The sequence below is a fragment of the Pristiophorus japonicus genome, unplaced genomic scaffold, assembly GCF_044704955.1.
Source record: "Pristiophorus japonicus isolate sPriJap1 unplaced genomic scaffold, sPriJap1.hap1 HAP1_SCAFFOLD_991, whole genome shotgun sequence".
Classification (NCBI taxonomy): Eukaryota; Metazoa; Chordata; class Chondrichthyes; family Pristiophoridae; genus Pristiophorus; species Pristiophorus japonicus.
This window is the reverse complement of record NW_027254921.1, coordinates 114,057-136,479: the sequence shown is the minus strand read 5'-3', so window position 1 is coordinate 136,479 and position 22,423 is coordinate 114,057. Positions and strand designations below refer to the sequence as shown.

Below are 22,423 nucleotides of genomic sequence, written 5' to 3'. Positions count from 1 at the left end.
CGACGTCGACGTCGACGTCGTTGTTGTTGTTGTTGTTGTTGTTGTTGTTGTTGTTGTTGTTGTTGTTGTTGTTGTTGTTGTTGTTGTTGTTGTTGTTGTTGTTGTTGTTGTTGTTGTTGTTGTTGTTGTTGTTGTTGTTGTTGTTGTTGTTGTTGTTGTTGTTTTTGATGATGATGATGATGATGATGATTTCTGCATTGGCACGTGCTATTTTTCAGGGTGGGGCTTTGCTACGTTTCCCGCTCTGCGGCTGGGCCCTCGACGTCGACGATGCCGCCTGTTGGATTTCTGCGAAGGTGCAGTCCTGGCTTCAACTGCTTTCTCGCTCGAAGCCTTCCGTTGGCCCTTTGCAACTACACTCGGTCAGCCACGGCCAGACCTACGGGGGAGACGGGCGCCGAAGAGGAATTGTTCATTTGCCGCAGTTTTACAGGCTATCGCTTCTCGGCCTTTTGGCTAAGATCAAGTGTAGTATCTGTTCTTATCAGTTTAATATCTGATACGTCCCCTATCTGGGGACCAAATATTAAATTGATTTTTGGAACAGGGAGATGGAACAGGGGCTTGCTCCGTCCACTCCACGCATCGACCTGGTATTGCAGTGTTTCCAGGAACGGTGCAGCTTCCCCTCTTTGGGGCGGGAAGTCTTAAAAGACAAAAATAGATGATGATGTTGTATTTGTAGTTGTTGTATGATGACGATTCCGGCGTTGGCACGTGCTATTTTTCCAGGGCGGGGCTTTGCTAGGTTTCCCGCTCTGCGGCTGGGCCCTCGACGTCGACGTCGACGTCGACGTCGTTGTTGTTGTTGTTGTTGTTGTTGTTGTTGTTGTTGTTGTTGTTGTTGTTGTTGTTGTTGTTGTTGTTGTTGTTGTTGTTGTTGTTGTTGTTGTTGTTGTTGTTGTTGTTGTTTTTGATGATGATGATGATGATGATGATTTCTGCATTGGCACGTGCTATTTTTCAGGGTGGGGCTTTGCTACGTTTCCCGCTCTGCGGCTGGGCCCTCGACGTCGACGATGCCGCCTGTTGGATTTCTGCGAAGGTGCAGTCCTGGCTTCAACTGCTTTCTCGCTCGAAGCCTTCCGTTGGCCCTTTGCAACTACACTCGGTCAGCCACGGCCAGACCTACGGGGGAGACGGGCGCCGAAGAGGAATTGTTCATTTGCCGCAGTTTTACAGGCTATCGCTTCTCGGCCTTTTGGCTAAGATCAAGTGTAGTATCTGTTCTTATCAGTTTAATATCTGATACGTCCCCTATCTGGGGACCAAATATTAAATTGATTTTTGGAACAGGGAGATGGAACAGGGGCTTGCTCCGTCCACTCCACGCATCGACCTGGTATTGCAGTGTTTCCAGGAACGGTGCAGCTTCCCCTCTTTGGGGCGGGAAGTCTTAAAAGACAAAAATAGATGATGATGTTGTATTTGTAGTTGTTGTATGATGACGATTCCGGCGTTGGCACGTGCTATTTTTCCAGGGCGGGGCTTTGCTAGGTTTCCCGCTCTGCGGCTGGGCCCTCGACGTCGACGTCGACGTCGACGTCGTTGTTGTTGTTGTTGTTGTTGTTGTTGTTGTTGTTGTTGTTGTTGTTGTTGTTGTTGTTGTTGTTGTTGTTGTTGTTGTTGTTGTTGTTGTTGTTGTTGTTGTTGTTGTTGTTGTTGTTGTTGTTGTTGTTGTTGTTGTTGTTGTTGTTGTTGTTGTTGTTGTTTTTGATGATGATGATGATGATGATTTCTGCATTGGCACGTGCTATTTTTCAGGGTGGGGCTTTGCTACGTTTCCCGCTCTGCGGCTGGGCCCTCGACGTCGACGATGCCGCCTGTTGGATTTCTGCGAAGGTGCAGTCCTGGCTTCAACTGCTTTCTCGCTCGAAGCCTTCCGTTGGCCCTTTGCAACTACACTCGGTCAGCCACGGCCAGACCTACGGGGGAGACGGGCGCCGAAGAGGAATTGTTCATTTGCCGCAGTTTTACAGGCTATCGCTTCTCGGCCTTTTGGCTAAGATCAAGTGTAGTATCTGTTCTTATCAGTTTAATATCTGATACGTCCCCTATCTGGGGACCAAATATTAAATTGATTTTTGGAACAGGGAGATGGAACAGGGGCTTGCTCCGTCCACTCCACGCATCGACCTGGTATTGCAGTGTTTCCAGGAACGGTGCAGCTTCCCCTCTTTGGGGCGGGAAGTCTTAAAAGACAAAAATAGATGATGATGTTGTATTTGTAGTTGTTGTATGATGACGATTCCGGCGTTGGCACGTGCTATTTTTCCAGGGCGGGGCTTTGCTAGGTTTCCCGCTCTGCGGCTGGGCCCTCGACGTCGACGTCGACGTCGACGTCGTTGTTGTTGTTGTTGTTGTTGTTGTTGTTGTTGTTGTTGTTGTTGTTGTTGTTGTTGTTGTTGTTGTTGTTGTTGTTGTTGTTGTTGTTGTTGTTGTTGTTGTTGTTGTTGTTGTTGTTGTTGTTGTTGTTGTTGTTGTTGTTGTTGTTGTTGTTGTTGTTGTTGTTGTTGTTGTTGTTGTTGTTGTTGTTGTTGTTTTTGATGATGATGATGATGATGATGATTTCTGCATTGGCACGTGCTATTTTTCAGGGTGGGGCTTTGCTACGTTTCCCGCTCTGCGGCTGGGCCCTCGACGTCGACGATGCCGCCTGTTGGATTTCTGCGAAGGTGCAGTCCTGGCTTCAACTGCTTTCTCGCTCGAAGCCTTCCGTTGGCCCTTTGCAACTACACTCGGTCAGCCACGGCCAGACCTACGGGGGAGACGGGCGCCGAAGAGGAATTGTTCATTTGCCGCAGTTTTACAGGCTATCGCTTCTCGGCCTTTTGGCTAAGATCTGCATAACTAACCTGACCAGCCACCATGACGTCCGGGTGGTTTCTCCCTGGTCAGGAAGGTATATGCTTACATTTTTGTAAAACCGGAGGTGGGTGGGATTAGTGACCCATCCACCTCCACGGAGGTGTGTGGGGGACCTGACCCATCCACCTCCATGGCACGAACCTGGTATTGCAGTACTTCCAGGAACGGTGCAGTGGCTCTAGGCCTTTTGGCTAAGAGCATTGGCGCAGAGTGATCCTTGACTGGTGCAGGGTGACCTCTGGCGTTTGACAAAGAATTGTAACGATTGGATAACGATTGGACATGAATTTAAAAAAAAAAAAAAAAAAAAAAATCTGTTCTTATCAGTTTAATATCTGATACGTCCCCTATCTGGGGACCAAATATTAAATTGATTTTTGGAACAGGGAGATGGAACAGGGGCTTGCTCCGTCCACTCCACGCATCGACCTGGTATTGCAGTGTTTCCAGGAACGGTGCAGCTTCCCCTCTTTGGGGCGGGAAGTCTTAAAAGACAAAAATAGATGATGATGTTGTATTTGTAGTTGTTGTATGATGACGATTCCGGCGTTGGCACGTGCTATTTTTCCAGGGCGGGGCTTTGCTAGGTTTCCCGCTCTGCGGCTGGGCCCTCGACGTCGACGTCGACGTCGACGTCGTTGTTGTTGTTGTTGTTGTTGTTGTTGTTGTTGTTGTTGTTGTTGTTGTTGTTGTTGTTGTTGTTGTTGTTGTTGTTGTTGTTGTTGTTGTTGTTGTTGTTGTTGTTGTTGTTGTTGTTGTTGTTGTTTTTGATGATGATGATGATGATGATGATTTCTGCATTGGCACGTGCTATTTTTCAGGGTGGGGCTTTGCTACGTTTCCCGCTCTGCGGCTGGGCCCTCGACGTCGACGATGCCGCCTGTTGGATTTCTGCGAAGGTGCAGTCCTGGCTTCAACTGCTTTCTCGCTCGAAGCCTTCCGTTGGCCCTTTGCAACTACACTCGGTCAGCCACGGCCAGACCTACGGGGGAGACGGGCGCCGAAGAGGAATTGTTCATTTGCCGCAGTTTTACAGGCTATCGCTTCTCGGCCTTTTGGCTAAGATCAAGTGTAGTATCTGTTCTTATCAGTTTAATATCTGATACGTCCCCTATCTGGGGACCAAATATTAAATTGATTTTTGGAACAGGGAGATGGAACAGGGGCTTGCTCCGTCCACTCCACGCATCGACCTGGTATTGCAGTGTTTCCAGGAACGGTGCAGCTTCCCCTCTTTGGGGCGGGAAGTCTTAAAAGACAAAAATAGATGATGATGTTGTATTTGTAGTTGTTGTATGATGACGATTCCGGCGTTGGCACGTGCTATTTTTCCAGGGCGGGGCTTTGCTAGGTTTCCCGCTCTGCGGCTGGGCCCTCGACGTCGACGTCGACGTCGACGTCGTTGTTGTTGTTGTTGTTGTTGTTGTTGTTGTTGTTGTTGTTGTTGTTGTTGTTGTTGTTGTTGTTGTTGTTGTTGTTGTTGTTGTTGTTGTTGTTGTTGTTGTTGTTGTTGTTGTTGTTGTTGTTGTTGTTGTTGTTGTTGTTGTTTTTGATGATGATGATGATGATGATGATTTCTGCATTGGCACGTGCTATTTTTCAGGGTGGGGCTTTGCTACGTTTCCCGCTCTGCGGCTGGGCGGCCCTCGACGTCGACGATGCCGCCTGTTGGATTTCTGCGAAGGTGCAGTCCTGGCTTCAACTGCTTTCTCGCTCGAAGCCTTCCGTTGGCCCTTTGCAACTACACTCGGTCAGCCACGGCCAGACCTACGGGGGAGACGGGCGCCGAAGAGGAATTGTTCATTTGCCGCAGTTTTACAGGCTATCGCTTCTCGGCCTTTTGGCTAAGATCAAGTGTAGTATCTGTTCTTATCAGTTTAATATCTGATACGTCCCCTATCTGGGGACCAAATATTAAATTGATTTTTGGAACAGGGAGATGGAACAGGGGCTTGCTCCGTCCACTCCACGCATCGACCTGGTATTGCAGTGTTTCCAGGAACGGTGCAGCTTCCCCTCTTTGGGGCGGGAAGTCTTAAAAGACAAAAATAGATGATGATGTTGTATTTGTAGTTGTTGTATGATGACGATTCCGGCGTTGGCACGTGCTATTTTTCCAGGGCGGGGCTTTGCTAGGTTTCCCGCTCTGCGGCTGGGCCCTCGACGTCGACGTCGACGTCGACGTCGTTGTTGTTGTTGTTGTTGTTGTTGTTGTTGTTGTTGTTGTTGTTGTTGTTGTTGTTGTTGTTGTTGTTGTTGTTGTTGTTGTTGTTGTTGTTGTTGTTGTTGTTGTTGTTGTTGTTGTTGTTGTTGTTGTTGTTGTTGTTGTTGTTGTTTTTGATGATGATGATGATGATGATGATTTCTGCATTGGCACGTGCTATTTTTCAGGGTGGGGCTTTGCTACGTTTCCCGCTCTGCGGCTGGGCCCTCGACGTCGACGATGCCGCCTGTTGGATTTCTGCGAAGGTGCAGTCCTGGCTTCAACTGCTTTCTCGCTCGAAGCCTTCCGTTGGCCCTTTGCAACTACACTCGGTCAGCCACGGCCAGACCTACGGGGGAGACGGGCGCCGAAGAGGAATTGTTCATTTGCCGCAGTTTTACAGGCTATCGCTTCTCGGCCTTTTGGCTAAGATCAAGTGTAGTATCTGTTCTTATCAGTTTAATATCTGATACGTCCCCTATCTGGGGACCAAATATTAAATTGATTTTTGGAACAGGGAGATGGAACAGGGGCTTGCTCCGTCCACTCCACGCATCGACCTGGTATTGCAGTGTTTCCAGGAACGGTGCAGCTTCCCCTCTTTGGGGCGGGAAGTCTTAAAAGACAAAAATAGATGATGATGTTGTATTTGTAGTTGTTGTATGATGACGATTCCGGCGTTGGCACGTGCTATTTTTCCAGGGCGGGGCTTTGCTAGGTTTCCCGCTCTGCGGCTGGGCCCTCGACGTCGACGTCGACGTCGACGTCGTTGTTGTTGTTGTTGTTGTTGTTGTTGTTGTTGTTGTTGTTGTTGTTGTTGTTGTTGTTGTTGTTGTTGTTGTTGTTGTTGTTGTTGTTGTTGTTGTTGTTGTTGTTGTTGTTGTTGTTGTTGTTGTTGTTGTTGTTTTTGATGATGATGATGATGATGATGATTTCTGCATTGGCACGTGCTATTTTTCAGGGTGGGGCTTTGCTACGTTTCCCGCTCTGCGGCTGGGCCCTCGACGTCGACGATGCCGCCTGTTGGATTTCTGCGAAGGTGCAGTCCTGGCTTCAACTGCTTTCTCGCTCGAAGCCTTCCGTTGGCCCTTTGCAACTACACTCGGTCAGCCACGGCCAGACCTACGGGGGAGACGGGCGCCGAAGAGGAATTGTTCATTTGCCGCAGTTTTACAGGCTATCGCTTCTCGGCCTTTTGGCTAAGATCAAGTGTAGTATCTGTTCTTATCAGTTTAATATCTGATACGTCCCCTATCTGGGGACCAAATATTAAATTGATTTTTGGAACAGGGAGATGGAACAGGGGCTTGCTCCGTCCACTCCACGCATCGACCTGGTATTGCAGTGTTTCCAGGAACGGTGCAGCTTCCCCTCTTTGGGGCGGGAAGTCTTAAAAGACAAAAATAGATGATGATGTTGTATTTGTAGTTGTTGTATGATGACGATTCCGGCGTTGGCACGTGCTATTTTTCCAGGGCGGGGCTTTGCTAGGTTTCCCGCTCTGCGGCTGGGCCCTCGACGTCGACGTCGACGTCGACGTCGTTGTTGTTGTTGTTGTTGTTGTTGTTGTTGTTGTTGTTGTTGTTGTTGTTGTTGTTGTTGTTGTTGTTGTTGTTGTTGTTGTTGTTGTTGTTGTTGTTGTTGTTGTTGTTGTTGTTGTTGTTGTTTTTGATGATGATGATGATGATGATGATTTCTGCATTGGCACGTGCTATTTTTCAGGGTGGGGCTTTGCTACGTTTCCCGCTCTGCGGCTGGGCCCTCGACGTCGACGATGCCGCCTGTTGGATTTCTGCGAAGGTGCAGTCCTGGCTTCAACTGCTTTCTCGCTCGAAGCCTTCCGTTGGCCCTTTGCAACTACACTCGGTCAGCCACGGCCAGACCTACGGGGGAGACGGGCGCCGAAGAGGAATTGTTCATTTGCCGCAGTTTTACAGGCTATCGCTTCTCGGCCTTTTGGCTAAGATCAAGTGTAGTATCTGTTCTTATCAGTTTAATATCTGATACGTCCCCTATCTGGGGACCAAATATTAAATTGATTTTTGGAACAGGGAGATGGAACAGGGGCTTGCTCCGTCCACTCCACGCATCGACCTGGTATTGCAGTGTTTCCAGGAACGGTGCAGCTTCCCCTCTTTGGGGCGGGAAGTCTTAAAAGACAAAAATAGATGATGATGTTGTATTTGTAGTTGTTGTATGATGACGATTCCGGCGTTGGCACGTGCTATTTTTCCAGGGCGGGGCTTTGCTAGGTTTCCCGCTCTGCGGCTGGGCCCTCGACGTCGACGTCGACGTCGACGTCGTTGTTGTTGTTGTTGTTGTTGTTGTTGTTGTTGTTGTTGTTGTTGTTGTTGTTGTTGTTGTTGTTGTTGTTGTTGTTGTTGTTGTTGTTGTTGTTGTTGTTGTTGTTGTTGTTGTTGTTGTTGTTGTTTTTGATGATGATGATGATGATGATGATTTCTGCATTGGCACGTGCTATTTTTCAGGGTGGGGCTTTGCTACGTTTCCCGCTCTGCGGCTGGGCCCTCGACGTCGACGATGCCGCCTGTTGGATTTCTGCGAAGGTGCAGTCCTGGCTTCAACTGCTTTCTCGCTCGAAGCCTTCCGTTGGCCCTTTGCAACTACACTCGGTCAGCCACGGCCAGACCTACGGGGGAGACGGGCGCCGAAGAGGAATTGTTCATTTGCCGCAGTTTTACAGGCTATCGCTTCTCGGCCTTTTGGCTAAGATCAAGTGTAGTATCTGTTCTTATCAGTTTAATATCTGATACGTCCCCTATCTGGGGACCAAATATTAAATTGATTTTTGGAACAGGGAGATGGAACAGGGGCTTGCTCCGTCCACTCCACGCATCGACCTGGTATTGCAGTGTTTCCAGGAACGGTGCAGCTTCCCCTCTTTGGGGCGGGAAGTCTTAAAAGACAAAAATAGATGATGATGTTGTATTTGTAGTTGTTGTATGATGACGATTCCGGCGTTGGCACGTGCTATTTTTCCAGGGCGGGGCTTTGCTAGGTTTCCCGCTCTGCGGCTGGGCCCTCGACGTCGACGTCGACGTCGACGTCGTTGTTGTTGTTGTTGTTGTTGTTGTTGTTGTTGTTGTTGTTGTTGTTGTTGTTGTTGTTGTTGTTGTTGTTGTTGTTGTTGTTGTTGTTGTTGTTGTTGTTGTTGTTGTTGTTGTTGTTGTTGTTGTTGTTGTTGTTGTTGTTGTTGTTGTTGTTGTTGTTGTTTTTGATGATGATGATGATGATGATGATTTCTGCATTGGCACGTGCTATTTTTCAGGGTGGGGCTTTGCTACGTTTCCCGCTCTGCGGCTGGGCCCTCGACGTCGACGATGCCGCCTGTTGGATTTCTGCGAAGGTGCAGTCCTGGCTTCAACTGCTTTCTCGCTCGAAGCCTTCCGTTGGCCCTTTGCAACTACACTCGGTCAGCCACGGCCAGACCTACGGGGGAGACGGGCGCCGAAGAGGAATTGTTCATTTGCCGCAGTTTTACAGGCTATCGCTTCTCGGCCTTTTGGCTAAGATCAAGTGTAGTATCTGTTCTTATCAGTTTAATATCTGATACGTCCCCTATCTGGGGACCAAATATTAAATTGATTTTTGGAACAGGGAGATGGAACAGGGGCTTGCTCCGTCCACTCCACGCATCGACCTGGTATTGCAGTGTTTCCAGGAACGGTGCAGCTTCCCCTCTTTGGGGCGGGAAGTCTTAAAAGACAAAAATAGATGATGATGTTGTATTTGTAGTTGTTGTATGATGACGATTCCGGCGTTGGCACGTGCTATTTTTCCAGGGCGGGGCTTTGCTAGGTTTCCCGCTCTGCGGCTGGGCCCTCGACGTCGACGTCGACGTCGACGTCGTTGTTGTTGTTGTTGTTGTTGTTGTTGTTGTTGTTGTTGTTGTTGTTGTTGTTGTTGTTGTTGTTGTTGTTGTTGTTGTTGTTGTTGTTGTTGTTGTTGTTGTTGTTGTTGTTGTTGTTGTTGTTGTTGTTGTTGTTGTTTTTGATGATGATGATGATGATGATGATTTCTGCATTGGCACGTGCTATTTTTCAGGGTGGGGCTTTGCTACGTTTCCCGCTCTGCGGCTGGGCCCTCGACGTCGACGATGCCGCCTGTTGGATTTCTGCGAAGGTGCAGTCCTGGCTTCAACTGCTTTCTCGCTCGAAGCCTTCCGTTGGCCCTTTGCAACTACACTCGGTCAGCCACGGCCAGACCTACGGGGGAGACGGGCGCCGAAGAGGAATTGTTCATTTGCCGCAGTTTTACAGGCTATCGCTTCTCGGCCTTTTGGCTAAGATCAAGTGTAGTATCTGTTCTTATCAGTTTAATATCTGATACGTCCCCTATCTGGGGACCAAATATTAAATTGATTTTTGGAACAGGGAGATGGAACAGGGGCTTGCTCCGTCCACTCCACGCATCGACCTGGTATTGCAGTGTTTCCAGGAACGGTGCAGCTTCCCCTCTTTGGGGCGGGAAGTCTTAAAAGACAAAAATAGATGATGATGTTGTATTTGTAGTTGTTGTATGATGACGATTCCGGCGTTGGCACGTGCTATTTTTCCAGGGCGGGGCTTTGCTAGGTTTCCCGCTCTGCGGCTGGGCCCTCGACGTCGACGTCGACGTCGACGTCGTTGTTGTTGTTGTTGTTGTTGTTGTTGTTGTTGTTGTTGTTGTTGTTGTTGTTGTTGTTGTTGTTGTTGTTGTTGTTGTTGTTGTTGTTGTTGTTGTTGTTGTTGTTGTTGTTGTTGTTGTTGTTGTTGTTGTTTTTGATGATGATGATGATGATGATGATTTCTGCATTGGCACGTGCTATTTTTCAGGGTGGGGCTTTGCTACGTTTCCCGCTCTGCGGCTGGGCCCTCGACGTCGACGATGCCGCCTGTTGGATTTCTGCGAAGGTGCAGTCCTGGCTTCAACTGCTTTCTCGCTCGAAGCCTTCCGTTGGCCCTTTGCAACTACACTCGGTCAGCCACGGCCAGACCTACGGGGGAGACGGGCGCCGAAGAGGAATTGTTCATTTGCCGCAGTTTTACAGGCTATCGCTTCTCGGCCTTTTGGCTAAGATCAAGTGTAGTATCTGTTCTTATCAGTTTAATATCTGATACGTCCCCTATCTGGGGACCAAATATTAAATTGATTTTTGGAACAGGGAGATGGAACAGGGGCTTGCTCCGTCCACTCCACGCATCGACCTGGTATTGCAGTGTTTCCAGGAACGGTGCAGCTTCCCCTCTTTGGGGCGGGAAGTCTTAAAAGACAAAAATAGATGATGATGTTGTATTTGTAGTTGTTGTATGATGACGATTCCGGCGTTGGCACGTGCTATTTTTCCAGGGCGGGGCTTTGCTAGGTTTCCCGCTCTGCGGCTGGGCCCTCGACGTCGACGTCGACGTCGACGTCGTTGTTGTTGTTGTTGTTGTTGTTGTTGTTGTTGTTGTTGTTGTTGTTGTTGTTGTTGTTGTTGTTGTTGTTGTTGTTGTTGTTGTTGTTGTTGTTGTTGTTGTTGTTGTTGTTGTTGTTGTTGTTGTTGTTGTTGTTTTTGATGATGATGATGATGATGATGATTTCTGCATTGGCACGTGCTATTTTTCAGGGTGGGGCTTTGCTACGTTTCCCGCTCTGCGGCTGGGCCCTCGACGTCGACGATGCCGCCTGTTGGATTTCTGCGAAGGTGCAGTCCTGGCTTCAACTGCTTTCTCGCTCGAAGCCTTCCGTTGGCCCTTTGCAACTACACTCGGTCAGCCACGGCCAGACCTACGGGGGAGACGGGCGCCGAAGAGGAATTGTTCATTTGCCGCAGTTTTACAGGCTATCGCTTCTCGGCCTTTTGGCTAAGATCAAGTGTAGTATCTGTTCTTATCAGTTTAATATCTGATACGTCCCCTATCTGGGGACCAAATATTAAATTGATTTTTGGAACAGGGAGATGGAACAGGGGCTTGCTCCGTCCACTCCACGCATCGACCTGGTATTGCAGTGTTTCCAGGAACGGTGCAGCTTCCCCTCTTTGGGGCGGGAAGTCTTAAAAGACAAAAATAGATGATGATGTTGTATTTGTAGTTGTTGTATGATGACGATTCCGGCGTTGGCACGTGCTATTTTTCCAGGGCGGGGCTTTGCTAGGTTTCCCGCTCTGCGGCTGGGCCCTCGACGTCGACGTCGACGTCGACGTCGTTGTTGTTGTTGTTGTTGTTGTTGTTGTTGTTGTTGTTGTTGTTGTTGTTGTTGTTGTTGTTGTTGTTGTTGTTGTTGTTGTTGTTGTTGTTGTTGTTGTTGTTGTTGTTGTTGTTGTTGTTGTTGTTGTTGTTGTTTTTGATGATGATGATGATGATGATGATTTCTGCATTGGCACGTGCTATTTTTCAGGGTGGGGCTTTGCTACGTTTCCCGCTCTGCGGCTGGGCCCTCGACGTCGACGATGCCGCCTGTTGGATTTCTGCGAAGGTGCAGTCCTGGCTTCAACTGCTTTCTCGCTCGAAGCCTTCCGTTGGCCCTTTGCAACTACACTCGGTCAGCCACGGCCAGACCTACGGGGGAGACGGGCGCCGAAGAGGAATTGTTCATTTGCCGCAGTTTTACAGGCTATCGCTTCTCGGCCTTTTGGCTAAGATCAAGTGTAGTATCTGTTCTTATCAGTTTAATATCTGATACGTCCCCTATCTGGGGACCAAATATTAAATTGATTTTTGGAACAGGGAGATGGAACAGGGGCTTGCTCCGTCCACTCCACGCATCGACCTGGTATTGCAGTGTTTCCAGGAACGGTGCAGCTTCCCCTCTTTGGGGCGGGAAGTCTTAAAAGACAAAAATAGATGATGATGTTGTATTTGTAGTTGTTGTATGATGACGATTCCGGCGTTGGCACGTGCTATTTTTCCAGGGCGGGGCTTTGCTAGGTTTCCCGCTCTGCGGCTGGGCCCTCGACGTCGACGTCGACGTCGACGTCGTTGTTGTTGTTGTTGTTGTTGTTGTTGTTGTTGTTGTTGTTGTTGTTGTTGTTGTTGTTGTTGTTGTTGTTGTTGTTGTTGTTGTTGTTGTTGTTGTTGTTGTTGTTGTTGTTGTTGTTGTTGTTGTTGTTGTTGTTGTTGTTGTTGTTTTTGATGATGATGATGATGATGATGATTTCTGCATTGGCACGTGCTATTTTTCAGGGTGGGGCTTTGCTACGTTTCCCGCTCTGCGGCTGGGCCCTCGACGTCGACGATGCCGCCTGTTGGATTTCTGCGAAGGTGCAGTCCTGGCTTCAACTGCTTTCTCGCTCGAAGCCTTCCGTTGGCCCTTTGCAACTACACTCGGTCAGCCACGGCCAGACCTACGGGGGAGACGGGCGCCGAAGAGGAATTGTTCATTTGCCGCAGTTTTACAGGCTATCGCTTCTCGGCCTTTTGGCTAAGATCAAGTGTAGTATCTGTTCTTATCAGTTTAATATCTGATACGTCCCCTATCTGGGGACCAAATATTAAATTGATTTTTGGAACAGGGAGATGGAACAGGGGCTTGCTCCGTCCACTCCACGCATCGACCTGGTATTGCAGTGTTTCCAGGAACGGTGCAGCTTCCCCTCTTTGGGGCGGGAAGTCTTAAAAGACAAAAATAGATGATGATGTTGTATTTGTAGTTGTTGTATGATGACGATTCCGGCGTTGGCACGTGCTATTTTTCCAGGGCGGGGCTTTGCTAGGTTTCCCGCTCTGCGGCTGGGCCCTCGACGTCGACGTCGACGTCGACGTCGTTGTTGTTGTTGTTGTTGTTGTTGTTGTTGTTGTTGTTGTTGTTGTTGTTGTTGTTGTTGTTGTTGTTGTTGTTGTTGTTGTTGTTGTTGTTGTTGTTGTTGTTGTTGTTGTTGTTGTTGTTGTTGTTGTTGTTGTTGTTGTTGTTGTTGTTGTTGTTGTTGTTGTTTTTGATGATGATGATGATGATGATGATTTCTGCATTGGCACGTGCTATTTTTCAGGGTGGGGCTTTGCTACGTTTCCCGCTCTGCGGCTGGGCCCTCGACGTCGACGATGCCGCCTGTTGGATTTCTGCGAAGGTGCAGTCCTGGCTTCAACTGCTTTCTCGCTCGAAGCCTTCCGTTGGCCCTTTGCAACTACACTCGGTCAGCCACGGCCAGACCTACGGGGGAGACGGGCGCCGAAGAGGAATTGTTCATTTGCCGCAGTTTTACAGGCTATCGCTTCTCGGCCTTTTGGCTAAGATCAAGTGTAGTATCTGTTCTTATCAGTTTAATATCTGATACGTCCCCTATCTGGGGACCAAATATTAAATTGATTTTTGGAACAGGGAGATGGAACAGGGGCTTGCTCCGTCCACTCCACGCATCGACCTGGTATTGCAGTGTTTCCAGGAACGGTGCAGCTTCCCCTCTTTGGGGCGGGAAGTCTTAAAAGACAAAAATAGATGATGATGTTGTATTTGTAGTTGTTGTATGATGACGATTCCGGCGTTGGCACGTGCTATTTTTCCAGGGCGGGGCTTTGCTAGGTTTCCCGCTCTGCGGCTGGGCCCTCGACGTCGACGTCGACGTCGACGTCGTTGTTGTTGTTGTTGTTGTTGTTGTTGTTGTTGTTGTTGTTGTTGTTGTTGTTGTTGTTGTTGTTGTTGTTGTTGTTGTTGTTGTTGTTGTTGTTGTTGTTGTTGTTTTTGATGATGATGATGATGATGATGATTTCTGCATTGGCACGTGCTATTTTTCAGGGTGGGGCTTTGCTACGTTTCCCGCTCTGCGGCTGGGCCCTCGACGTCGACGATGCCGCCTGTTGGATTTCTGCGAAGGTGCAGTCCTGGCTTCAACTGCTTTCTCGCTCGAAGCCTTCCGTTGGCCCTTTGCAACTACACTCGGTCAGCCACGGCCAGACCTACGGGGGAGACGGGCGCCGAAGAGGAATTGTTCATTTGCCGCAGTTTTACAGGCTATCGCTTCTCGGCCTTTTGGCTAAGATCAAGTGTAGTATCTGTTCTTATCAGTGTGCAGACATATGATTTTAAATGAGGTAAAGTATATCGCTTCTCGGCCTTTTGGCTAAGATCAAGTGGAGTACCTGTTGATTGGGCATTCATATGCAAATCGACTGACTGCAGAAACTCGTTTTTCCAGTTTTGCTGGCTCTGGCCTTTGGCTTGAGCCAGGCGCCAATTGGAGAGAGGAGACAAAATCTGCATGTCGACTAACGATTCGACGGGCCCTTGGGCCTGTCAGGGGGCGGACACGGAGGTCCGCCCGTGCCCCGGACTGGGGCAACGAGAGAATGAAGGCTTCGGCCAAAACTCACAGCGAAAGGAGGAACCTGCAACCCGGATGGCGGCCAACCGAGCGGCGAACCAGGGAGTCCAAAACACCATCCGAGTGACGGTAAAGAAAGTGGAAGGACAGACAATGATCAACCGGGACCTTTTCGTGAAGAAACTCCTGCTGGGAACATGTGGCATGAAACTCGCCGACATCTTTGCCTTGCAGGACCACCCGAAGAGAGGTTACTTCGATGTGACCTTCAGAACCGTCACCCTCTGCCTGAAGTTCCTGAAGGGTTTGAAGGAGGCGAGTGAACCGGTGCGCTCAGTGATAACTTGGGAGCCGCTGTTCACCCTCCCGTCGCAGCGAAGACGCACTATCACAGTGCAAATGTTCGACCCCCACATCCCCGTCATCGATGTGCTGACTTTCCTCAACAGGTTTGTCGATGTGGCAGGAAGCAGCAGTGACGTGAAAGACGTGAGAGACGGGTACGGAATATGGACCAGCAAGCGCCAGATCCAGGCCACCTTGAGGGTGGACGCCAGCGGAACCATCCTGCACCCACCCTCCTGCTTTTCCATCGGAGGAAGCCGGGGCTACATGGTGTACGCTGGCCAACCCAACGTGTGCCGCACCTGCGGGAAGGCAGGCCATGTGGCGGCAAGCTGCAAGACGGTCATCTGCCGAAACTGCAAGAACGAGGGCCACCAGGCAAAAGACTGCAAGGAGACCAAGTGCTGCAACCTCTGTGGTCTGGCGGGGCACCTTTACAAAAACTGCCCCAAACGCAATCGCAGCTATGCGCAGGCAGCAAAGAACTTTGCACCAGAGGAGGAGGAAGCTGACGAACACAACGCTCCAGAGGAGAGCCACACCCTCCCCCCGACCATGAACTCGGGACAAGACGGCGAGGAAGAGAAGACTGCTACCACGAGCTGCGAGCCACCAACAGCCAGCAGCGAACCTCGCCCCCAGAGCACCGAACCCAGAGACGAGATGACATCAGACGAGGAAGCGGAATGGCAGATAGTCGGGAAAAGGCGCAAGGCCAAGAGGCGACAACCAAGCTCGGCAGAAACCAGCGACGGCAGCTTGTCTGATGAGGAAAAGTGCCACCGCCTGAAGAAGAGGCAATGCGCCATCCCACGGAAAAACAGGAGCAGGAAAGCGACCAACACAGCCCTGCCCCAGGAACCAGAGAGCAACAAAGGTCCCAGCGCACACGAGCTCCGGGAAACCGGGAGCGAAGGAGCAACCAACGCAGACCAGCCCCGGGACAACGGGAGCAGCGAAGTGCCCAGCACACCCCACCTCCGGAACACCGGGAGCGACGCAGCGGTCGACGCACAACAGCTCGACACCGCCGCGACTGACGAAAAGGGGGAACCACCAACACCAGGCGAGGACACTGCAGAGAACATTGAGGACTTAATCGCAGAACTGCAGCAGTCCCCTGGTCAAAACATCCCCACAGCAGAGGACGATGATGACCACGCCACCCCAGGTGCAGTAAATGTGGAATTTGATGTAAACAGTAATAACTTAGACATGCTGGAAATCGCCATTGTGGAATATAGGGGAACTGAAAACGGTTCACCTGAAATTGAAGATGTATCTGAACTGCAATGTATGTAAATGTAAAACATAGCGTAAAAATGGATTTAAAAATTGCTAGTATTAACGTGCGTAGCGTGAAATCGACTACGCGATGTGTTTCCACCTTGGGGTACCTCGCCAAGGTCAAAGCGGACCTGCTGTTCTTGCAGGAGTGCGGCCTGCCGCACTTCAGCAGTTACCGGCAGTGGTCACGATGGTGGACCCATGGACCATCCATTTGGTCAGGGGGCAACGACAGCCGAGCTTCCGGCTTAGGCATTCTGCTGCGGGGAGGCCACTTCACCATCACCGAAGTTAAGGAGTTGGTGGGCGGCCGCCTCCTCGTAGCAGATGTAATGTACAAAAACTCCCCTCTCAGGTTAATTAATGTTTATGCTCCAGCGGTGAAGAACGAGAGGCTGGCCCTCTTCCAGCAGCTCCCACTGTTACTGGCAACGTCCAGACCGGTCATTCTGGGTGGTGACTTCAACTGCATCATCGATGCGGCTGGACGATCCAGCAGAGCCGACAGCAAACTGGACGCCACGTCCAAACTCCTGATGGATGCGGTAAAAGATGCCAAGCTGTGCGACGTCTTCAGCAACCCTGCAGACGGAGCACCGCGCAGATACACCTGGTCGAGACCAGACGGGTCCGTCCGTTCCAGAATTGACTTCCTGTTTGTGTCCCACACGCTCAAGGTCAGATCCACCGACGTCACGCCGGTGTTCTTCTCTGACCACTGCCTCCTACTGGCTGACTGCCACATGCAGGACAACCAGAAAGTTGGCAGAGGGATATGGAAGCTGAACGTGAAACTGTTGACTCGGGAAAACATTGAGGAACTCAAGAGGGATTACAAAGGTTGGAGAACCGTAAAACCCCTCTGCGATTCCCCGATGCACTGGTGGGAAACAATCAAGACGAACATCAAGAGGTTCTTCATCCTCAAAGGTGTTCAGGAGGCGAGAGGGAGACAGAGGGAATTATCCCGACTCCAGACAAATATGCAAAACCTGCTCCTGCTGCAGTCGATGGGGGTCGATGTCGCGGAGGAACTCGAAGAGGTGAAGGGCCAGCAAGGCTCGCTCTTTGCCTCGGAGTCCTCCAAGATCATCTTCCGATCCAGAGTCCGCTCCGTCGAGCAGGATGAGACGTGTTCGCGTTTCTTCTTCCAAAAGGTACACAGGGGGAGCTCTGTGATCACTAGCCTAAAGGAAGAAGACGGTTCTGTGACGTCTTCGCAGCCTGACATGCAGAGGATCAGCGAATCTTTCTATGCCAGGCTGTACGAAGTCAAACCCACAGACCGCGCGGCCTCCCAGTCTTTCCTGTCGTCTATTTCGGATGTCTTAGACGACGGCAAGCGAGAGAGTCTGGACCACCCGCTAACTCTGGACGAGCTGACAAAGGCCGTCCGGTCCTTCGAGACGAATAAAACTCCCGGAAGCGATGGCTTACCGGTCGAGTTGTACTCGGCTCTGTGGGACTGGATAGGCCCGGACCTGCTGGAAGTGTACGGAGGTATGCTTCTGGCCGGCAGCATGTCAGAATCGATGAGGAAAGGCATCATCACCCTCATCTACAAGCAGAAGGGGGAGAGGGAGGAAATCAAAAACTGGCGGCCCATTTCGCTGCTCAATGTGGACTACAAGATCCTGTCAAAGGTCATCGCCAACAGGGTCAAGTCTGCTCTTGAGCTGGTGATTCACCCGGACCAGACCTGCGCTGTCCCCGGCAGGAAGATCTCTGATAGCCTCGCGCTACTCAGAGATACGATCGCCTACGTGCGGGACAGGAGGGTGAACACCTGTCTAATCAGCTTAGACCAGGAGAAAGCCTTTGACAGGATATCGCACACGTACCTGATGGACGTGCTCTCCAAAATGGGGTTCGGGGAGGGCATCCGAAATTGGGTCAAACTGCTCTACACAGACATCAGTAGTGCAGTTCTAATCAACGGGTGGGAAACTCAAAGCTTTCCAATCAGATCTGGAGTCAGGCAAGGCTGTCCCCTGTCGTCTGTCTTGTTTGTGTGTTGTATCGAGCCCTTTGCCGAGTCCATCAGGAAGGACGCGGGCATCAGAGGGGTGACGATCCCAGGCAGCGGAGGCGCCCAGGTCAAAACCTCGCTGTACATGGATGACGTCGCCGTCTTTTGCTCGGACACGCAGTCGGTCCGCAGATTGCTCGCAATCTGCGACCAGTTTGAACTGGCCTCGGGAGCAAAGGTCAACCGCACCAAAAGCGAGGCCATGCTCTTTGGTCACTGGACCGACCGAGCTTCCATTCCCTTCACCGTCAAGCCAGATTTCCTGAAGGTGCTGGGAATATGGTTCGGAGCGGACGGGGCGTGCGCCAAAAACTGGGACGAGCGCATTGCCAAGGTCAGACAGAAACTGTCATTTTGGGAGCAGCGCTCCCTCTCCATCACAGGCAAGAACCTGGTCATCAGGAGCGAGGTGCTCTCGGTGTTGTTGTACGTGGCGCAGGTCTGGCCCATCTCACGATGCAGCGCCGCGGCAGTCACCCGAGCCGTCTTCCACTTTGTCTGGAGATCCAAAATGGACCGTGTCCGCAGAGACACGATGTACAAATCTCTGGACAGTGGAGGAAAGGACGTTCCGAACGTGGCCCTCATCCTGATGGCCTCCTTTGTGTGCGGCTGCATCAAGCTATGCACAGCCCCCCAGTACGCAAACACCAAGTGTCACTACGTGCTGAGGTTCTACCTGTCCCCTTTGTTGAGAAGGATGGGTCTGGCCACGCTGCCGCGAAACGCCCCCACCAGTTGGACCATGCCTGTCCACCTGTCCTTTGTGGAAAAGTTCTTCAAAAGAAACCCCTTTGACCACAAGGCCATCAAACAGTGGTCAGCACGTAAGGTCCTGGACACCCTACGAAAGAAGGAGACGGTGGACCCTGTCGGGTGGTTCCCTGAGCGGACTGTCGAACTTGTTTGGCAGAACGTCTCATCGCCAAAGCTTACACACAAGCACCAAGACGTAGCTTGGTTGGCGGTGAGGGGGGCCCTACCCGTCAGAGTGTTCATGCACAGCCGACGCCTCAGCAGCACGGCCCGGTGCCCCCGGGCCGGCTGCGGGGCGGACGAGACTGTCACCCACCTCCTTCAGGATTGCGCCTTTGCGACGCAGGTCTGGAAAGAGATGCAGTGGTTGCTGTCGAGGTTCATCCCAAGCAGCTCCGTAACACAGGACTCTGTGCTCTACGGGCTGTTCCCAGGGACACACACCGAGACAGACATCACCTGCTGCTGGAGGGCCATCAACTCGGTCAAAGACGCCCTTTGGTCTTGCCGAAACTTGCTGGTCTTCCAGAACAAGGAGATGACCACGTCCGCATGTTGCAGACTGGCGCAATCCAAGATCCAGGAATACGTGCTGAGGGACGCACTGAAAATTGGTGCAGTCGCCGCAAAGGCACGGTGGGGTAGGGCCACAGTCTAAAACCCTTCCGCCACGGAAAACCCGGGGGCAGAAATCAGCAGCAAACTCCCTCGGGCTGTATTTGTATTTGAAATTTACACTTTGTGTACATAGAGCACCAAACCTGTAAACATCAATGTAGTGCCATGTACAATGTAAGGTGTGTTATGAAATGCAAGTTTGAAAAGAAAAAATGTAAATGTACCATCACCCATTCCGGGCTCTGTAATGTAACACATGAAATGTAATTTGTGTAAATGTACCACAATGTACCCTGTTTATTGTACTGAATCGCAGTTGAACAGAAAAACGAGAAATGTAACGAACGAAACTGCCGTCGGCACCCAGATGTATTGTATGGGATTGCTGACCGCAGCGAAATGTAATGAAATGCCATCGAATGTACTGTACAGATTCTTTTTATGAATAAAGTATATTTTGAAATAAAAAAAAAAAAATCTGTTCTTATCAGTTTAATATCTGATACGTCCCCTATCTGGGGACCAAATATTAAATTGATTTTTGGAACAGGGAGATGGAACAGGGGCTTGCTCCGTCCACTCCACGCATCGACCTGGTATTGCAGTGTTTCCAGGAACGGTGCAGCTTCCCCTCTTTGGGGCGGGAAGTCTTAAAAGACAAAAATAGATGATGATGTTGTATTTGTAGTTGTTGTATGATGACGATTCCGGCGTTGGCACGTGCTATTTTTCCAGGGCGGGGCTTTGCTAGGTTTCCCGCTCTGCGGCTGGGCCCTCGACGTCGACGTCGACGTCGACGTCGTTGTTGTTGTTGTTGTTGTTGTTGTTGTTGTTGTTGTTGTTGTTGTTGTTGTTGTTGTTGTTGTTGTTGTTGTTGTTGTTGTTGTTGTTGTTGTTGTTGTTGTTGTTGTTGTTGTTGTTGTTGTTGTTGTTTTTGATGATGATGATGATGATGATGATTTCTGCATTGGCACGTGCTATTTTTCAGGGTGGGGCTTTGCTACGTTTCCCGCTCTGCGGCTGGGCCCTCGACGTCGACGATGCCGCCTGTTGGATTTCTGCGAAGGTGCAGTCCTGGCTTCAACTGCTTTCTCGCTCGAAGCCTTCCGTTGGCCCTTTGCAACTACACTCGGTCAGCCACGGCCAGACCTACGGGGGAGACGGGCGCCGAAGAGGAATTGTTCATTTGCCGCAGTTTTACAGGCTATCGCTTCTCGGCCTTTTGGCTAAGATCAAGTGTAGTATCTGTTCTTATCAGTTTAATATCTGATACGTCCCCTATCTGGGGACCAAATATTAAATTGATTTTTGGAACAGGGAGATGGAACAGGGGCTTGCTCCGTCCACTCCACGCATCGACCTGGTATTGCAGTGTTTCCAGGAACGGTGCAGCTTCCCCTCTTTGGGGCGGGAAGTCTTAAAAGACAAAAATAGATGATGATGTTGTATTTGTAGTTGTTGTATGATGACGATTCCGGCGTTGGCACGTGCTATTTTTCCAGGGCGGGGCTTTGCTAGGTTTCCCGCTCTGCGGCTGGGCCCTCGACGTCGACGTCGACGTCGACGTCGTTGTTGTTGTTGTTGTTGTTGTTGTTGTTGTTGTTGTTGTTGTTGTTGTTGTTGTTGTTGTTGTTGTTGTTGTTGTTGTTGTTGTTGTTGTTGTTGTTGTTGTTGTTGTTGTTGTTGTTGTTTTTGATGATGATGATGATGATGATGATTTCTGCATTGGCACGTGCTATTTTTCAGGGTGGGGCTTTGCTACGTTTCCCGCTCTGCGGCTGGGCCCTCGACGTCGACGATGCCGCCTGTTGGATTTCTGCGAAGGTGCAGTCCTGGCTTCAACTGCTTTCTCGCTCGAAGCCTTCCGTTGGCCCTTTGCAACTACACTCGGTCAGCCACGGCCAGACCTACGGGGGAGACGGGCGCCGAAGAGGAATTGTTCATTTGCCGCAGTTTTACAGGCTATCGCTTCTCGGCCTTTTGGCTAAGATCAAGTGTAGTATCTGTTCTTATCAGTTTAATATCTGATACGTCCCCTATCTGGGGACCAAATATTAAATTGATTTTTGGAACAGGGAGATGGAACAGGGGCTTGCTCCGTCCACTCCACGCATCGACCTGGTATTGCAGTGTTTCCAGGAACGGTGCAGCTTCCCCTCTTTGGGGCGGGAAGTCTTAAAAGACAAAAATAGATGATGATGTTGTATTTGTAGTTGTTGTATGATGACGATTCCGGCGTTGGCACGTGCTATTTTTCCAGGGCGGGGCTTTGCTAGGTTTCCCGCTCTGCGGCTGGGCCCTCGACGTCGACGTCGACGTCGACGTCGTTGTTGTTGTTGTTGTTGTTGTTGTTGTTGTTGTTGTTGTTGTTGTTGTTGTTGTTGTTGTTGTTGTTGTTGTTGTTGTTGTTGTTGTTGTTGTTGTTGTTGTTGTTGTTGTTGTTGTTGTTGTTGTTGTTGTTGTTGTTGTTTTTGATGATGATGATGATGATGATGATTTCTGCATTGGCACGTGCTATTTTTCAGGGTGGGGCTTTGCTACGTTTCCCGCTCTGCGGCTGGGCCCTCGACGTCGACGATGCCGCCTGTTGGATTTCTGCGAAGGTGCAGTCCTGGCTTCAACTGCTTTCTCGCTCGAAGCCTTCCGTTGGCCCTTTGCAACTACACTCGGTCAGCCACGGCCAGACCTACGGGGGAGACGGGCGCCGAAGAGGAATTGTTCATTTGCCGCAGTTTTACAGGCTATCGCTTCTCGGCCTTTTGGCTAAGATCAAGTGTAGTATCTGTTCTTATCAGTTTAATATCTGATACGTCCCCTATCTGGGGACCAAATATTAAATTGATTTTTGGAACAGGGAGATGGAACAGGGGCTTGCTCCGTCCACTCCACGCATCGACCTGGTATTGCAGTGTTTCCAGGAACGGTGCAGCTTCCCCTCTTTGGGGCGGGAAGTCTTAAAAGACAAAAATAGATGATGATGTTGTATTTGTAGTTGTTGTATGATGACGATTCCGGCGTTGGCACGTGCTATTTTTCCAGGGCGGGGCTTTGCTAGGTTTCCCGCTCTGCGGCTGGGCCCTCG

General features: G+C 50.1%; 21 non-coding genes and 2 pseudogenes across 21 annotated transcripts; all 23 read left to right on the top strand.

Moving 5' to 3' along the window:
- Window positions 1-436: 436 nt before the first annotated feature.
- Window positions 437-627, top strand: LOC139259330 (U2 spliceosomal RNA). The gene has a single exon (XR_011592511.1). It is a non-coding gene; the product is annotated as a U2 spliceosomal RNA (small nuclear RNA).
- A 558-nt stretch (window positions 628-1,185) lies between these two features.
- LOC139259329 (U2 spliceosomal RNA) lies at window positions 1,186-1,376 on the top strand. The gene has a single exon (XR_011592510.1). It is a non-coding gene; the product is annotated as a U2 spliceosomal RNA (small nuclear RNA).
- Window positions 1,377-1,982: 606 nt separating this feature from the next.
- Window positions 1,983-2,173, top strand: LOC139259328 (U2 spliceosomal RNA). The gene has a single exon (XR_011592509.1). It is a non-coding gene; the product is annotated as a U2 spliceosomal RNA (small nuclear RNA).
- Window positions 2,174-2,815: 642 nt separating this feature from the next.
- LOC139259347 (U2 spliceosomal RNA) lies at window positions 2,816-3,046 on the top strand (annotated as a pseudogene).
- A 104-nt stretch (window positions 3,047-3,150) lies between these two features.
- Window positions 3,151-3,334, top strand: LOC139259337 (U2 spliceosomal RNA). The gene has a single exon (XR_011592517.1). It is a non-coding gene; the product is annotated as a U2 spliceosomal RNA (small nuclear RNA).
- Window positions 3,335-3,907: 573 nt separating this feature from the next.
- Window positions 3,908-4,098, top strand: LOC139259327 (U2 spliceosomal RNA). The gene has a single exon (XR_011592508.1). It is a non-coding gene; the product is annotated as a U2 spliceosomal RNA (small nuclear RNA).
- Window positions 4,099-4,692: 594 nt separating this feature from the next.
- Window positions 4,693-4,883, top strand: LOC139259326 (U2 spliceosomal RNA). Its single transcript, XR_011592507.1, has one exon. It is a non-coding gene; the product is annotated as a U2 spliceosomal RNA (small nuclear RNA).
- Window positions 4,884-5,477: 594 nt separating this feature from the next.
- Window positions 5,478-5,668, top strand: LOC139259324 (U2 spliceosomal RNA). The gene has a single exon (XR_011592506.1). It is a non-coding gene; the product is annotated as a U2 spliceosomal RNA (small nuclear RNA).
- A 582-nt stretch (window positions 5,669-6,250) lies between these two features.
- Window positions 6,251-6,441, top strand: LOC139259323 (U2 spliceosomal RNA). The gene has a single exon (XR_011592505.1). It is a non-coding gene; the product is annotated as a U2 spliceosomal RNA (small nuclear RNA).
- Window positions 6,442-7,011: 570 nt separating this feature from the next.
- Window positions 7,012-7,202, top strand: LOC139259322 (U2 spliceosomal RNA). Its single transcript, XR_011592504.1, has one exon. It is a non-coding gene; the product is annotated as a U2 spliceosomal RNA (small nuclear RNA).
- A 573-nt stretch (window positions 7,203-7,775) lies between these two features.
- LOC139259320 (U2 spliceosomal RNA) lies at window positions 7,776-7,966 on the top strand. The gene has a single exon (XR_011592502.1). It is a non-coding gene; the product is annotated as a U2 spliceosomal RNA (small nuclear RNA).
- Window positions 7,967-8,575: 609 nt separating this feature from the next.
- On the top strand, window positions 8,576-8,766 carry LOC139259319 (U2 spliceosomal RNA). Its single transcript, XR_011592501.1, has one exon. It is a non-coding gene; the product is annotated as a U2 spliceosomal RNA (small nuclear RNA).
- A 585-nt stretch (window positions 8,767-9,351) lies between these two features.
- On the top strand, window positions 9,352-9,542 carry LOC139259318 (U2 spliceosomal RNA). The gene has a single exon (XR_011592500.1). It is a non-coding gene; the product is annotated as a U2 spliceosomal RNA (small nuclear RNA).
- Window positions 9,543-10,121: 579 nt separating this feature from the next.
- LOC139259317 (U2 spliceosomal RNA) lies at window positions 10,122-10,312 on the top strand. Its single transcript, XR_011592499.1, has one exon. It is a non-coding gene; the product is annotated as a U2 spliceosomal RNA (small nuclear RNA).
- Window positions 10,313-10,894: 582 nt separating this feature from the next.
- On the top strand, window positions 10,895-11,085 carry LOC139259316 (U2 spliceosomal RNA). Its single transcript, XR_011592498.1, has one exon. It is a non-coding gene; the product is annotated as a U2 spliceosomal RNA (small nuclear RNA).
- A 582-nt stretch (window positions 11,086-11,667) lies between these two features.
- LOC139259315 (U2 spliceosomal RNA) lies at window positions 11,668-11,858 on the top strand. The gene has a single exon (XR_011592497.1). It is a non-coding gene; the product is annotated as a U2 spliceosomal RNA (small nuclear RNA).
- Window positions 11,859-12,452: 594 nt separating this feature from the next.
- LOC139259314 (U2 spliceosomal RNA) lies at window positions 12,453-12,643 on the top strand. The gene has a single exon (XR_011592496.1). It is a non-coding gene; the product is annotated as a U2 spliceosomal RNA (small nuclear RNA).
- A 612-nt stretch (window positions 12,644-13,255) lies between these two features.
- LOC139259313 (U2 spliceosomal RNA) lies at window positions 13,256-13,446 on the top strand. The gene has a single exon (XR_011592495.1). It is a non-coding gene; the product is annotated as a U2 spliceosomal RNA (small nuclear RNA).
- A 552-nt stretch (window positions 13,447-13,998) lies between these two features.
- On the top strand, window positions 13,999-14,103 carry LOC139259342 (U2 spliceosomal RNA; annotated as a pseudogene).
- Window positions 14,104-19,773: 5,670 nt separating this feature from the next.
- On the top strand, window positions 19,774-19,971 carry LOC139259335 (U2 spliceosomal RNA). The gene has a single exon (XR_011592516.1). It is a non-coding gene; the product is annotated as a U2 spliceosomal RNA (small nuclear RNA).
- A 576-nt stretch (window positions 19,972-20,547) lies between these two features.
- On the top strand, window positions 20,548-20,738 carry LOC139259312 (U2 spliceosomal RNA). Its single transcript, XR_011592494.1, has one exon. It is a non-coding gene; the product is annotated as a U2 spliceosomal RNA (small nuclear RNA).
- Window positions 20,739-21,305: 567 nt separating this feature from the next.
- Window positions 21,306-21,496, top strand: LOC139259311 (U2 spliceosomal RNA). Its single transcript, XR_011592493.1, has one exon. It is a non-coding gene; the product is annotated as a U2 spliceosomal RNA (small nuclear RNA).
- A 588-nt stretch (window positions 21,497-22,084) lies between these two features.
- On the top strand, window positions 22,085-22,275 carry LOC139259309 (U2 spliceosomal RNA). The gene has a single exon (XR_011592491.1). It is a non-coding gene; the product is annotated as a U2 spliceosomal RNA (small nuclear RNA).
- The last annotated feature ends 148 nt before the right edge of the window (window positions 22,276-22,423 follow it).